The following is a 12,454-nucleotide window of genomic DNA, read 5'->3' as shown; positions in this document are numbered from 1 at the left end:
TTTGTTGCTCTCGCTATTACTTTATGTCGCATGAACTGTATGTGTTATAACCTCGCGTATGTTGGGGCAGTACGATCACACTAGAGATCTAGTTAATGGCTTGAATATTGGAATGATATCAGATAATTTGAGTTGAAATAGAAATATTAATATTTTATATGTCTTATGGAGATGTGTTTAAATGTAAATAAGTTAAAATATGTCTTTGAATGTATAAAATATATTAAGATGCGTTTAACTTTTTATAAAAAGTTTAAAAAGTATGAGTCGTTCCATCAATAATTGGTTTGAGATGGATTGAAGTGATCTTGACATCCAAACATAGGAAGTGTCTCAGTCTTGCAACGGAAGTTTCAGCCTAGCCCGAATAAAGTCTGGTACTCATGTATTTTCATGAGATATTCAATTCTCGAATCAGTATGTAGAGTATACCGTTCACATAATTTAATGATAAGATTTAATTGATAAAATTTAAATTTTAAAATTTATTTTTAAATTAAATTATATCATATAAATATTTTATTAACTATGTTTTACATAATTATTAACAATAAAATCTTTCTTATTTCTTAATCAAAAATATTACTTAACAGGGAGTTTACTCTAGCCGCACTGAATTTGAGGCGAAAAGTGTAGAAAGTGCGAAGCAAAGATGCGTAGCTGCTATTTCATGGAGGATGAAATTACGCTTCGACGCGTGCAAGTTTGATATACGCTCACTTTGGTAGGATTAGCAGCACTCGAAGGAAGGAATACTTTGACTAGGCCAATAACCCCAAATTGGGTTTATCTTCGTAAATATAAATCAATAGGCTCTTTTACCCCCCTCCCCCCCCCCCCCCCCCCCTGATGGGAAGTTGCTCGACTTTTGAGCTCCTTTTCTTTTGGGCATTAATTGGCTCTTTGAATCTTCGGCTTCATCGTTCCCACTTTCAATTACTTTGTTCTTCCCAACAAAAATTTGTAAAAATATTAGCAATATAAATCTAGAGCATTGGTAATAACTTATGCATCTTTATATTTAAATAATATATTTTTAAATTAATTTATATTAAATCATGCATATTCAAAATTTTGTATAGTTATAAATAATATTTCTTCAAATTATTTGAAGAATACTATTTACTCTCCAAATATTATTTTACTGTTTTTTCTCTCTCATACCCATTAAAATCAACTTTGTAGAATTTATATTAAGATGATTTTAATATATGAAATTTGTATTAAATTGATGATACAAAGTATCTTTTTAGTACATAATATTTATTAATAAAATTGGTGACAAGCATGCTGAGTTGCATCTCCAGATCACGAAAAAACACACCTACGGTCAAGCGTGCACAAAAACAATGTTTGGTAACGACTAATGAAGAAACTTAAGTCTTGTTTGTTTATACAGATGAGAGAAAATGAAAACTTTATGAATAATAATGAGATAATTGGTGAATAATAATGAAATAGTTTTAATTAAGATGTTTTGTAGAATTTTAGGAAATGAGAGAAAAAAAGTTGAATAAAAATATTATAAAGTTGAAATATTGTTAAAATATTATTTTTATTTTAGGATTTGAAAAGGTTTAATTATTTTTTGTGTTTTGTTTGGAAATTTGGAAAAGTTATAATGATTAGGTAATGATTAGATGAAAAATTTAAAAAAATTAAAAAATTGAAATTGAAAAATGTTTATATTTGAATGGTGTTTAGTTATTGACATGAGATAATATGCGATAAGATATGATGAAATTAATTGAGACCATCTATGAAATCAAACGGGACTCAATATAAATAGTAATATTTATGGTTACGAAAAATTCAACATACTATATCTTCGTTACATTTATATTTTCTCGTGTCAATATGTAATTTGATCCATAAATTGTACTTTACACTCTCAAAGTTCAAACTACTAAGAATTTTACACTTTACATTGTAATTTATCAAAATTGACATATTGCAATCTCAAATTTTATCCATAAATTGTATTTTACACTCCAATCTAGTCATAATTTTCGAGATGAAAGAAAAATAAAAGGCGTGGCATGACTTTAATAATTAATCTTGATGAAGAGTGCAAAATATCAGTTTGTTGTACTTTGATGGTTCAATATGTCGATTTGGTTAGGGTGTAAAGTGCAAGATCCTTGTAATTAGAGAGTGCAAAGTGTATTTACCTCTTGAGTGTGAATGTATTCCACGACACCTAGAGGTGAAACATAGTGGAGTAGTTAATATTGATTTGGTCCAGACTAGGGGCTCAAGATCATCATCCATAAAAGACTCAAATGAGTCATGTAGCTTAACGAAGACCCTAGCTACCCTATTTATTAGAGACGGATAAACCTCACATAATGAATATGAATCACGTGATTAGATAATTCCAATATATCATAGATAAGCTTTATAATGGCTAAGTATTATGTAAAGTTAATCAGTTTATAGTATTCATCCAAGATTCTTCATGCCTATATATAGAGGCAACATGTAACCTTCAACTCAGTGGCGGAACTTTGAAGGCGCAAGAGGGCCATGGCCCCTCCAAAAATTTGAAAAAAAAATAATACATATTAATTTTTTATGATTTAATAGGATAATATCAATCTCATCTTGTGTTAGCCCGCTCTCTAAAACTTTAGTTACATTATCTTGGCCCCCTCTACAAAATTATTTTGATCTTATAGATTAATTACTTATAAGTCCAATTTATAAAAATTTAATCCGATTTAAAAATAAAATAAATAAAATACATCTCACATAAAATAAAATGATCTAATAATATGATGACACGTTTTTACTATCAATAAAAATAAAAAAGGGAAGTCGGATGGTTTTCTTCTCCTCTGCCTGCTACCGCCTACAATTCTGCAGTTTCTAAATTTCTAATGCTAAAAGAAAATTCTCTTATTATTACCATCTGCCAAAATGCCAAAAATGGGAGCTTTTCATCATGGACACAATTACGTGTTATCTTGAAGTAAATTTTTTGTGCAGACTGCAACTCTTCTATAAGCTATAGTAACAGTAACATTGTAATAGACTGGCTGCCTATATACATAGTGATAGTTCCGCCACTACATACACAGTTTGACTTTTCTCTATTTTTTTTGTTCCATTTTTTTCGATTTTCTTCTTCTTTCATATATATATTTGTATTGAATCTATTGATGCAGTGTTTTTGAAGTTTTTTTTTTTCATTTTTCCCCTTCTTTCATGTACTGATGTAGTTGTATTTTTGTTTAGATTTTTTCTTTTTCTTTTTGAAATAAATTGATTACTACTTGGTTTGGCTTATATATAATTATGTTTATTGAATGGTTATTTATTTTGTGCTTAAAGATTAACTTTAAATTCATGTTTCATGAGTAATTGAATTCATATATATATCTAACTTTATTTTATATGTTTCAATTTGATTTTAAATTTAGGTTCATGAATTATATCTAAATTAAAAACTATCAACTCATTCTTCAAAAGAAAAGAAGATGATATTCTAGAAAAATTTTCTAAAATTTCAAGGATTGAACCTGAGGAAAATCCTAATCTTAACTCTCCAATTGTGGAGTCTGAAGAAATTCATTTTATATCGTCAACACTTGATTCTAAAGAGATTGATATATTCTCTACAACGAGATCTAAGATTACGTCCTCCTATATGGGACTATCCAATCAATCAACGTGATGAAATAAGAAGAATTTACTTGAAAATAGGTCCATATCAAATATGTATATCAAAATATCCATTTTATGGTTCTAAAAAGCATCATCGTCGCTTTCAATCTTCTAGGTTTGTACAATTAACATCTTAGCTAAAGTATTCTCCATCAAAGGATGCTGCATATTGTTTACCTTATTATATTTTTACAATGAAGCATCTCGACGTTCTGGATGAGATGTATTTACTATCATAATATTTAGAAGTTGAAAGAAAATTAATGATGGAAAATAATGTTCCTTTTTTAATCAAATTGGGGAGGATCATTTCTCTTGTTATAATAATGTTGTGAAATCTTGTGAGGATTTATTAAAACAATCACAGCATATTGATAAACTAATGAATGCACAAAGCTCTGAATAAATTCTCAACAATGGACTCCGAGTAAAAACATTTATTGATGTTGTTCGATGGCTTGCATTTCAAGGATGTGCCTTTAGATGTCATGATGAGATCCTTGAATCAAAAAATCAAAGTAATTTCCTTGAGATGCTTAAACTCTTGACTTCGTATAATGACAAGGTTGGAAAAGTTGTTTTGGAAAATGCTATTAAATCTTCAAAGTATACTTCACCGAAAATTGAAAAAGAGATTTTAGAAGTTCTTGCAAAGAAAGTGAGAAATAAAATTCGTGAATATGTTGGAAATGCTAAATTTTGCATTATTGTTGATGAGGCACGAGATGAGTCTAAGAGAGAGCAAATGGTTAAAATCTTAAGATTTGTTAATGATGATGGTTTTATACAAGAACGATTTTTTGATCTTGTACATGTTAAAGATACATCGGCATTGACTCTAAAGAATGAAATATCTGTAGTTCTTTCTCATCATTGTCTTGATATTCAAAAAATTCGTGGATAAGGATATAATGATGATAGTAATATGTGTGGTGAATAGAAAGGATTACAAGCATTATTTCTTAAAGATTGCTCATATGCATATTATGTTCATTGTTTTGCTCACTGATTATAGTTAACATTAGTTGATGCATCTAGAGAGGTAGTTTCTACTCATGATTTTTTCTCAAATTTGAATTTTATTATCAATGTGGTGGGCACTTCATGTAAACGTCATGATGAACTGCAAGCTGCTCAGGCAACACGAATTGCACATATGATAGCTATTGATGAACTTAAAAGTGGAAAAGGAGCTAACCAAATCAACACTGTCAAACGAGCCAATGATTCTCGTTGGGGTTCTCATTTTTATTCTATTTGCAGTCAACTATGAATGTTTGGAGCCACTTACTTGGGGCTTGAAAACATAATAAAAGAAAGATCCACTTACTCTCAACGAGGGGATGCAAATGTTGTTTATAAAATGATGACATCATTTCAATTTATATTTATTTTACATTTAAGGAAAGAAATCATGGATATTATTGGTGTTTTTAGTCAAGTTTTGCAGCAAACGTCTCAAAACATCTTGAATACCATGAATATAGTTTCTATTATAAAATGACTCATTCAAAAGTTGAGAAATAAAGGTTAGAAAAATCTGCTTGAGAATGTTGTCTTTTTCTCCATGAAATTGGATATTGACATTCCTGAATTGAGCTCTCGTTATGTACAAGGTCGTGACCGTCATCTACAAGATCACATTACAATAGAGCGACAAAACTTTTAACCCTTAGCTTAGCTTTGGATCCAAAGAATGCTTATAAATCATTTAATATTGATGATATCTATTGTCTTGCAAAAAAATAGTATCCTCTTAATTTTTCTGAGAACAAGAAAATTAATTTAAGGTTTCAATTGAAACTTTTTGAAGTTAATGTACTTACCAATCCAAAGTTTCAGAACTTGTCATCCATTGCAGATTTATGTCAAAAATTGACAGAGACAGAGAAATCAAAGACATACTATCTTATTGATAGATTGATTCGTCTTGTCTTGACTCTTTCAGTATCTACAGCGACCAATAAAAGATTATTTTCATCTATTGTTAAAATAAGATTTCGCAATAAAATTGAACATGAATTTTTAGCCAATAATTTAGTTGTCTATATTGAAAGAGAAATAGCTAACATTTTGATTTAGATTCAATACTTGATATTTTGTTTCTTTAAAAGAGCGCAAGTTACAATTTTAGACACTCTGTGTTTCTTTTGTTTGATATATTTGTATGAGTATTTTTATGTAATTTCAATGATATATTGTTCTTAACATATCATATACTTTTTTAATACATAGGTTGTATTAAATGTATTTTATTTTTATTTTAGATCTTATTATTAGATTGTTCTATACCGCATGAAAAATTGTATAGAAATAGAACAAAAAATATTTTATTGTAGTTTTAGCTTTGTTTGCCCATCCTAAAACAAATTCCTGATTCTGCCACCGCTTCGATTGATCTGATTTAAACATTCTTGAATTATTAACAAAATTGAAGATGAGTTTCTAGCAAATAATATAGTTGTCTATATTGAAAGAGAAATAACTAAGAATTTTGATTTAGATTCAATACTTGATTTTGTTTCTTTAAAAGAACGCAAGTTACAATTTTAGATACTCAGGGTTTCTTTTGTTTGATATATTTTTATGAGTGTCTTTATGTTATTTCAATGATATATTGTTCTTGACATAGCATATATTTTTTTAATACAAATATTGTATTAAACGTATTTTATTTTTATTTTAGATCTTACTATCATATTGTTCTATGTCGCAGGAAAAAATGTATAGAAATAGAACAAAAAGTATTTTATTATAGTTTTAGCTTTGCTTAGCCCCCTAAAACAAATTCCTAGTCCTGCCACTGCTTCGACTGATCTGATTTTTAAATTCTTGAATTATTATCTCTCATTTAGCGCTAACTTAAGTATCGGAGGGATCACAGGCATACCGTACTTAACAATTTACAGATTAACAATCACGACCGGTGGTGGAACAATTCATTTACACATAGTATTGGACATCCACTCATCTGCCCATCTTTATTTTTTGGACATCACGTATTCCAATCTAGATATTTCTTATTTTATACGACAAAAAAATGACATGTTTTTTTTATATTCAATGTGAAAGAGTTTGATGAAAACCGTCACACTTGTAAAGTGGTAAGTATTTTCCATTTATATTGAATTACAAATTGTAGGAAATAATTATATATTAATTGGGGGACAAATAAATGGAAAGTATGTACAAAAGAATCTCCTAGAATTAAGGGTCATTTATGTCACATATGGAAAGCCTTAGATTAAGGCAAAGTATCCTCAACACCCCCTGCAAGCTGAGCGTCGGATTGGAATGAAAGTGAAACTTGAGTCGGAAAAATTCAAAAAAAGGTTGAGGAACACTTTTTGTGAAGATGTCGGCAACCTATAGGTGAGAAGGCACATACTGCGTGTGAAGTTTGCCAGTGACAACAAGTTCCTGAAAGAAATGATAGTCTAATTCAACATGCTTGTGAGAAATTAGGTTGGAGCTTAAAAAAATGGCACTTTTGTTGTCGCATAAGAGAAGAGGCCGCTGTGGAATTGGAACCTGGAGGTCACGAAGGAGATGCGTAAGCCAAAGAAGTTTGGCTGCAGTGTCCACAAGAGCACGATACTCAGATTCACAACTAGAATGAGATACAGTAGGTTGCTTTTTAGCACTTGAAGAAACCAAATTATCGCCAAGACAAATAGAGTAGCCAGAGGTAGAACGACGAGTGTTGGGAAAGTCTGCCCAGTCAGTCTCAGAGTAAGCAACTAGAGCACCAAGAGTTGCAGATGGATGAAATGTAAGGCCAAAATGGAGGGTGCCCTTGACATAGCGAAGAATACGTTTAACAGCAAGAAAATGATCTTCAGTTGGAGCATGCATAAATTGGCTGACAAGGTTGACAACATGAGCAATGTCAGGACGTGTGATGGTCAAGTATTAGAGTGCACCAGCGAGAGACCTATAAAGAGTGGGATCCAAAAATAGAGGACTATCAGCATACAAGTGCTGGGAAACAACCATGGGAGTATGGACATGTTTGCTGTCAAGTAATTGAGCTCAAACAAGAATATCCCTTGCATATTTTAGTTGACTGATAAAAAGACTATATGTAGTTAGTGAAAGTTAGTGAAGCTTCAAGGCCGAGAAAGTAAATGAGAGGATCCAAATCCTTAGTGGCAAACGCAGAATTGAGCTTACAAGTAAAGTTGTTAAGAAGAGATGAGTTCCAGTAACAATAATATCATCAACATAAAGAAGCAAATAGATAATGTCAGACTGCTTATGAAAGATAAATAGAGAAGTGTCAGCACGGCTACAAGAGAAACCAAGTTGAATGAGAAAAGAGCTGAAGCACTGAAACCAGACACTAGGAGCTTGCTTGAGACCATATGGAGCTTTCTTCAATAGACAGACATGATTAGGGAAGCGAGGATCAATGTACCCAAGAGGCTGTTTCATATAAACATTTTCAATGAGAGTACTATTGAAGAATACATTCTTGGCATCAAGTTGATGAAAAGACCATTTGTTGGCCACAGCAAGAGAAAGCACAACACGAATAGTGGTAGCCTTGATAACATGACTAAAAGTGTCAGTGTAGTGAAGACCAGGTACCTGTGTATAGCCTTTGGCAACAAGGCGGGTTTTGAGACACTCAAAGGATTCGTCAGGTAGAAATTTGGTCTGGAACACCTATTTGGAGCCCACAATGTTGGTGTTAGCCGGTCGAGGGACCAAAATCTAGGTGCTATTATTTTGCAGGCTTGAACTTCTTCATCTATGGAGGCAAGCCAAGAAGGATTCTTAGCAGCAGATTTGAATCCTTTAGGCTTAGTATAGACAATAAGAGCAGAAAGAAGTCCAGAGAATCCCAAGACACCAAGGTTCGCCATATGGTGAGTTTTGAAAATACCAGCTTTAGCTCGTGTGAGAATAGGGTGAGAACCCAACGAAAATGCAGAAGCAGGAACATGAGGAGCAGTCTGTGTCTTAGTAGGGGGCAGGCTAGAAGCCAGGTGCAGCGAAGAGGGACCTGCAAAAGAATCAATAGCCTACAAAGACTCATCCACTGGGTCAGTATAGATAGCACACAAGGTAGATCCAGATTGAGTAATATGCAGGGAATGAGGTCCAGGGGAAAAAGGAGGGGAGGTTTGTACGGAGAAGACTGGGTTCTAGAAAGTTGGAAAAATGTAGAGAGGAAAGTGGCTGAGCTTGAGAGGTATCGATGAAAGGGAAATGATTTTCATCAAATTGAGCATGTCGGGTGATATAGAACCGAGAGGTGATGGGATTAAGGTAATGAAACCCTTTATAAGAGAGACTGTAAACCAAAAAAATGCAGGGAATACTGCGAGGAGAAAATTTGTTAGGCATATAATCACGCAAATAAGGATAAACATGACAACCAAAGGGATGAAAATTTTCATAATTCAGAGAGGAACCATATAAAAGCTCAAACGGTGACTTACCTCCAAGAAATGGTGTGGGCAAACGGTTGACGATGTAAGCTGCAATGCTGAAGGCGTCAACCCAGAAGCAGGGAGAAAGGTGAGAGTGAAAAAGAATGGCTAAGCTGGTCTTAGTCACATGGTAGTGTTTTTGTTCAGCGCGACCATTTTGGGTGGGTGTATATGGACAAGAAAGTTGATAGTGAATGCCAAAGGTACGAAGATGAGCTTTGAAGCAATTGTTAGTAAATTCGACCACTCCATCACTTTGAAAAATCTTGATAAGAGCAGAATATTGATTTTCCACAATTTTTTTAAATTGAGTGAAAAAATTATAAAAGTCAGATTTGAAACATACGAAAGTGAATCATTGTGTGCATATCGCTGGTTGCACCGATCAACAAAGTGACCATCCATTCGACAGATTTGGCAGCAGGGTGGGCGGCGTCCTTGACCAGAGTGGGAACGACCTTTGTTTGAAGAAGTGAGGTCATGACCATTGGTTCGACCATGCAAGTTGCAGGAGAAGTTCCTCTGGTTCAACCACTCAGGACAGCAATTTGTGGCAGCGAACGCCGCAGCAGGGGAGCAGAAGTCTTAAGGGATTTATGAAAAATCTCAAAGTTCTCAACTTTGGAGACCAAATTGGTAAAATAGGGGAGAGGCGTAAGGGCCATTTACAAGGTGGAGAAGCTCGAGAAATTGGAGCAAAGGCTGCAGAGGAACCAGTGCACCTTATCGGCGCTGTCAGCAGGCCGACCAATCGCATGGAGTTGGTCACAGAGAGCTTTGAACGCTCGGGCATAGGTAGCAACAGAATGTGTATCGTGCTTCATCAGCTAGAGATCATCTTTGAGGCGGAGTTTGCGGGCCTTCGAATGGTGGCTGAACGTGTTCTCCAAGGCGAGCCAGACCTTGCGTGCGGTGGATAGGCCAACGACCTCAGCCATGGCCTTCTCAGTGAGAGAGGAAAGCAGTAGGTTGAGAAGGTGTTGGTCAGCAGCTTTCGAAACCAAGTGTTTGTCATTTGGTGTGTGAGAGTTGGCAGGTTCAAACCGAGGTGGCGACACAATGGATCCATCAACATAGCCCAATAATTCTTGGCTCTCAAGAAGGAGAAGGAGTTGACTCTTCCATAGGAGATAGAGTCGACAATAAAGTCGGAGGAGATAAATAACGTAAAAGAGAATAGACAACTGAATTCCATGGAAGATTGTATTTCCTTCTCTTAAGTTTCTTATTTATACTATAAAGGGTAAATACATTAAATAAGTGGAACAGTAAATGCTACAGTACAACTAAGGGAATAGACAACTCTCAACACTCTCCCTCAAACTGATGCAAAAATTTCTCTCATGCCCAGTTTGCCAATAGTTGTTTGAAACATGTTGCTAGTAACTCCTTTTGTTAAGATGTCGGCCAACTGATCCACTATCTTCACATAAGGGGTACAAATCAGTCCTGCATGCTACTTCTCCTCGATGAAATGCTTATCAATTTCAATATGCTTGGTTCTATCATGTTGCACTTGATTATGTGCAATGTTGATTGCTGCTTTGTTGTTACAGTACAACCTCATAGGGTCTGTAGTGTCATCCTTAAGCTCTTTTAACAATAACTTCAACCGCAGTAACTCACATACTCCATGTGCCATAGCTCGAAATTCAGCTTCAACACTCGATCTAGCAACCACTGATTGTTTTTTGCTACGCCATGTCACCAAATTCCCTCACACAAAGGAACAATAACCTGAAGTAGACTTTCTATCCTCCACTGATCCAACCCAATCTGCATCTGTATATGCTTCTGTATTGAAGTGATTATGCTTAGAAAACAACAAGCCTTTCCCTAGTGATGACTTTAGATACTTAAGAATCCGATAGATTGCGTTCATGTGAGATTCACGTGGTAAATGTATAAATTGATTCACCATACTAACTGCATAGGCAATATTTGGATAAGTGTGGGATAGATAAATTAACCGACCAACCAATCTCCTGTCTACCATATTTCCTCCAACATCTTCTCCCAACTTAGCATTCAGTTCTGCTAGATTATCCACTGCCTTGCATCCAAGCATTCCAATTTTCTCGAGGAGTTCAAGGACATACTTTCTCTAGGAGATAAAAATCACATGCTGAGATCGTGCTTAGCGTACTGTTTCTTACACATTCATGAAACTAACCAACAAAAATGTACAAGTACATGCAGATCGATATAACGTTTGAAGTTCTCGCAATAGTTAACTGACAAAAGCATATGTTTTTTGTAATTATTCATTTTTTAAAGAATAATAATAGTCTTATTATTTTTCTACTACTTTTTTACTATTCTTTTTATTTTTTAGTTTTTTTTTAAATTTTCTTTTGCTTAATGGTTAAGGAATTGACTATTAGTATAATTATATATTTTTAAAAATTCTCTTAATGATTAAGGATGTTAAAAAAATACTTAAAAAAATAAACATAAGAGTAATAAACAGATGGTAAAGGAAAATTATTCGTATCAGCCCATAGCCGCAGCACATTAAAAAAAAAAAAAAATTGTGTAGTGTGCTGCAACTACAAGCTGATTCGTAGAATTGTTCGATGGTAAAAAGGATGTAAACCTATTATTACCCTTTTCTAAATGTTTTGCCAGCTAAAGTGAAGCACTAAAAAACAAAAGATAAAAAACAAAAAAAAACAGAGAGACAATGATAAGTTAAAAAAGGCCACAAAAATGTGTGAGCACGAAGGAGAGTTAAAAAAAAAAAACCCATAAGATTATTGCAATGAATTAATAACATACATGTACACATGAACGTGCTCGCCAACGAAAATCGAAATATCACACGTGTTAATTCCTAGAAAACAATGCAAAGACTAACAATTAGGGAAGCTTTTATATTTGAGGGAAAAAATTCCTCCGAAATAAAGAAAAATAATTCTCAAAAGTATGCATGGCTGAACGAATCACAAGGCATTCTAAAGTCAGTGAGTTGAGATACAAATCTTAAGATTATAGTGTTAATTTTATCAAATTCAATGAATTTAAGAATATGGAATAGAGATTTAATACCCACTTTGTGATATTCCATGTTAATTGATAACAGTAGGTGGTAGATGGGATTGCATATTACTTAAAATTGAGAAATGTTTACTCTATATAATGGTTCCATTGTGACTCCCATGAAAAAGATATTGTTTTCCGTAAAAAAAAAAAAAAAAAAAAAAAAAGGGCGTTGTTTGTGTATCAATATATTCTTATATATTTTCAGATTCTTTTTTTTTCCAAACATCACTTTAATCAAAAACATTTTTTAATTTCAGATTTTTAAATTTTTCATCTAATTATTACAATTTTTTTAAACTTCTAACCAA

Source organism: Juglans microcarpa x Juglans regia, chromosome 4S, assembly GCF_004785595.1.
Source record: "Juglans microcarpa x Juglans regia isolate MS1-56 chromosome 4S, Jm3101_v1.0, whole genome shotgun sequence".
Taxonomy (NCBI): Eukaryota; Viridiplantae; Streptophyta; class Magnoliopsida; order Fagales; family Juglandaceae; genus Juglans; species Juglans microcarpa x Juglans regia.
This window is presented reverse-complemented; position numbering follows the sequence as displayed.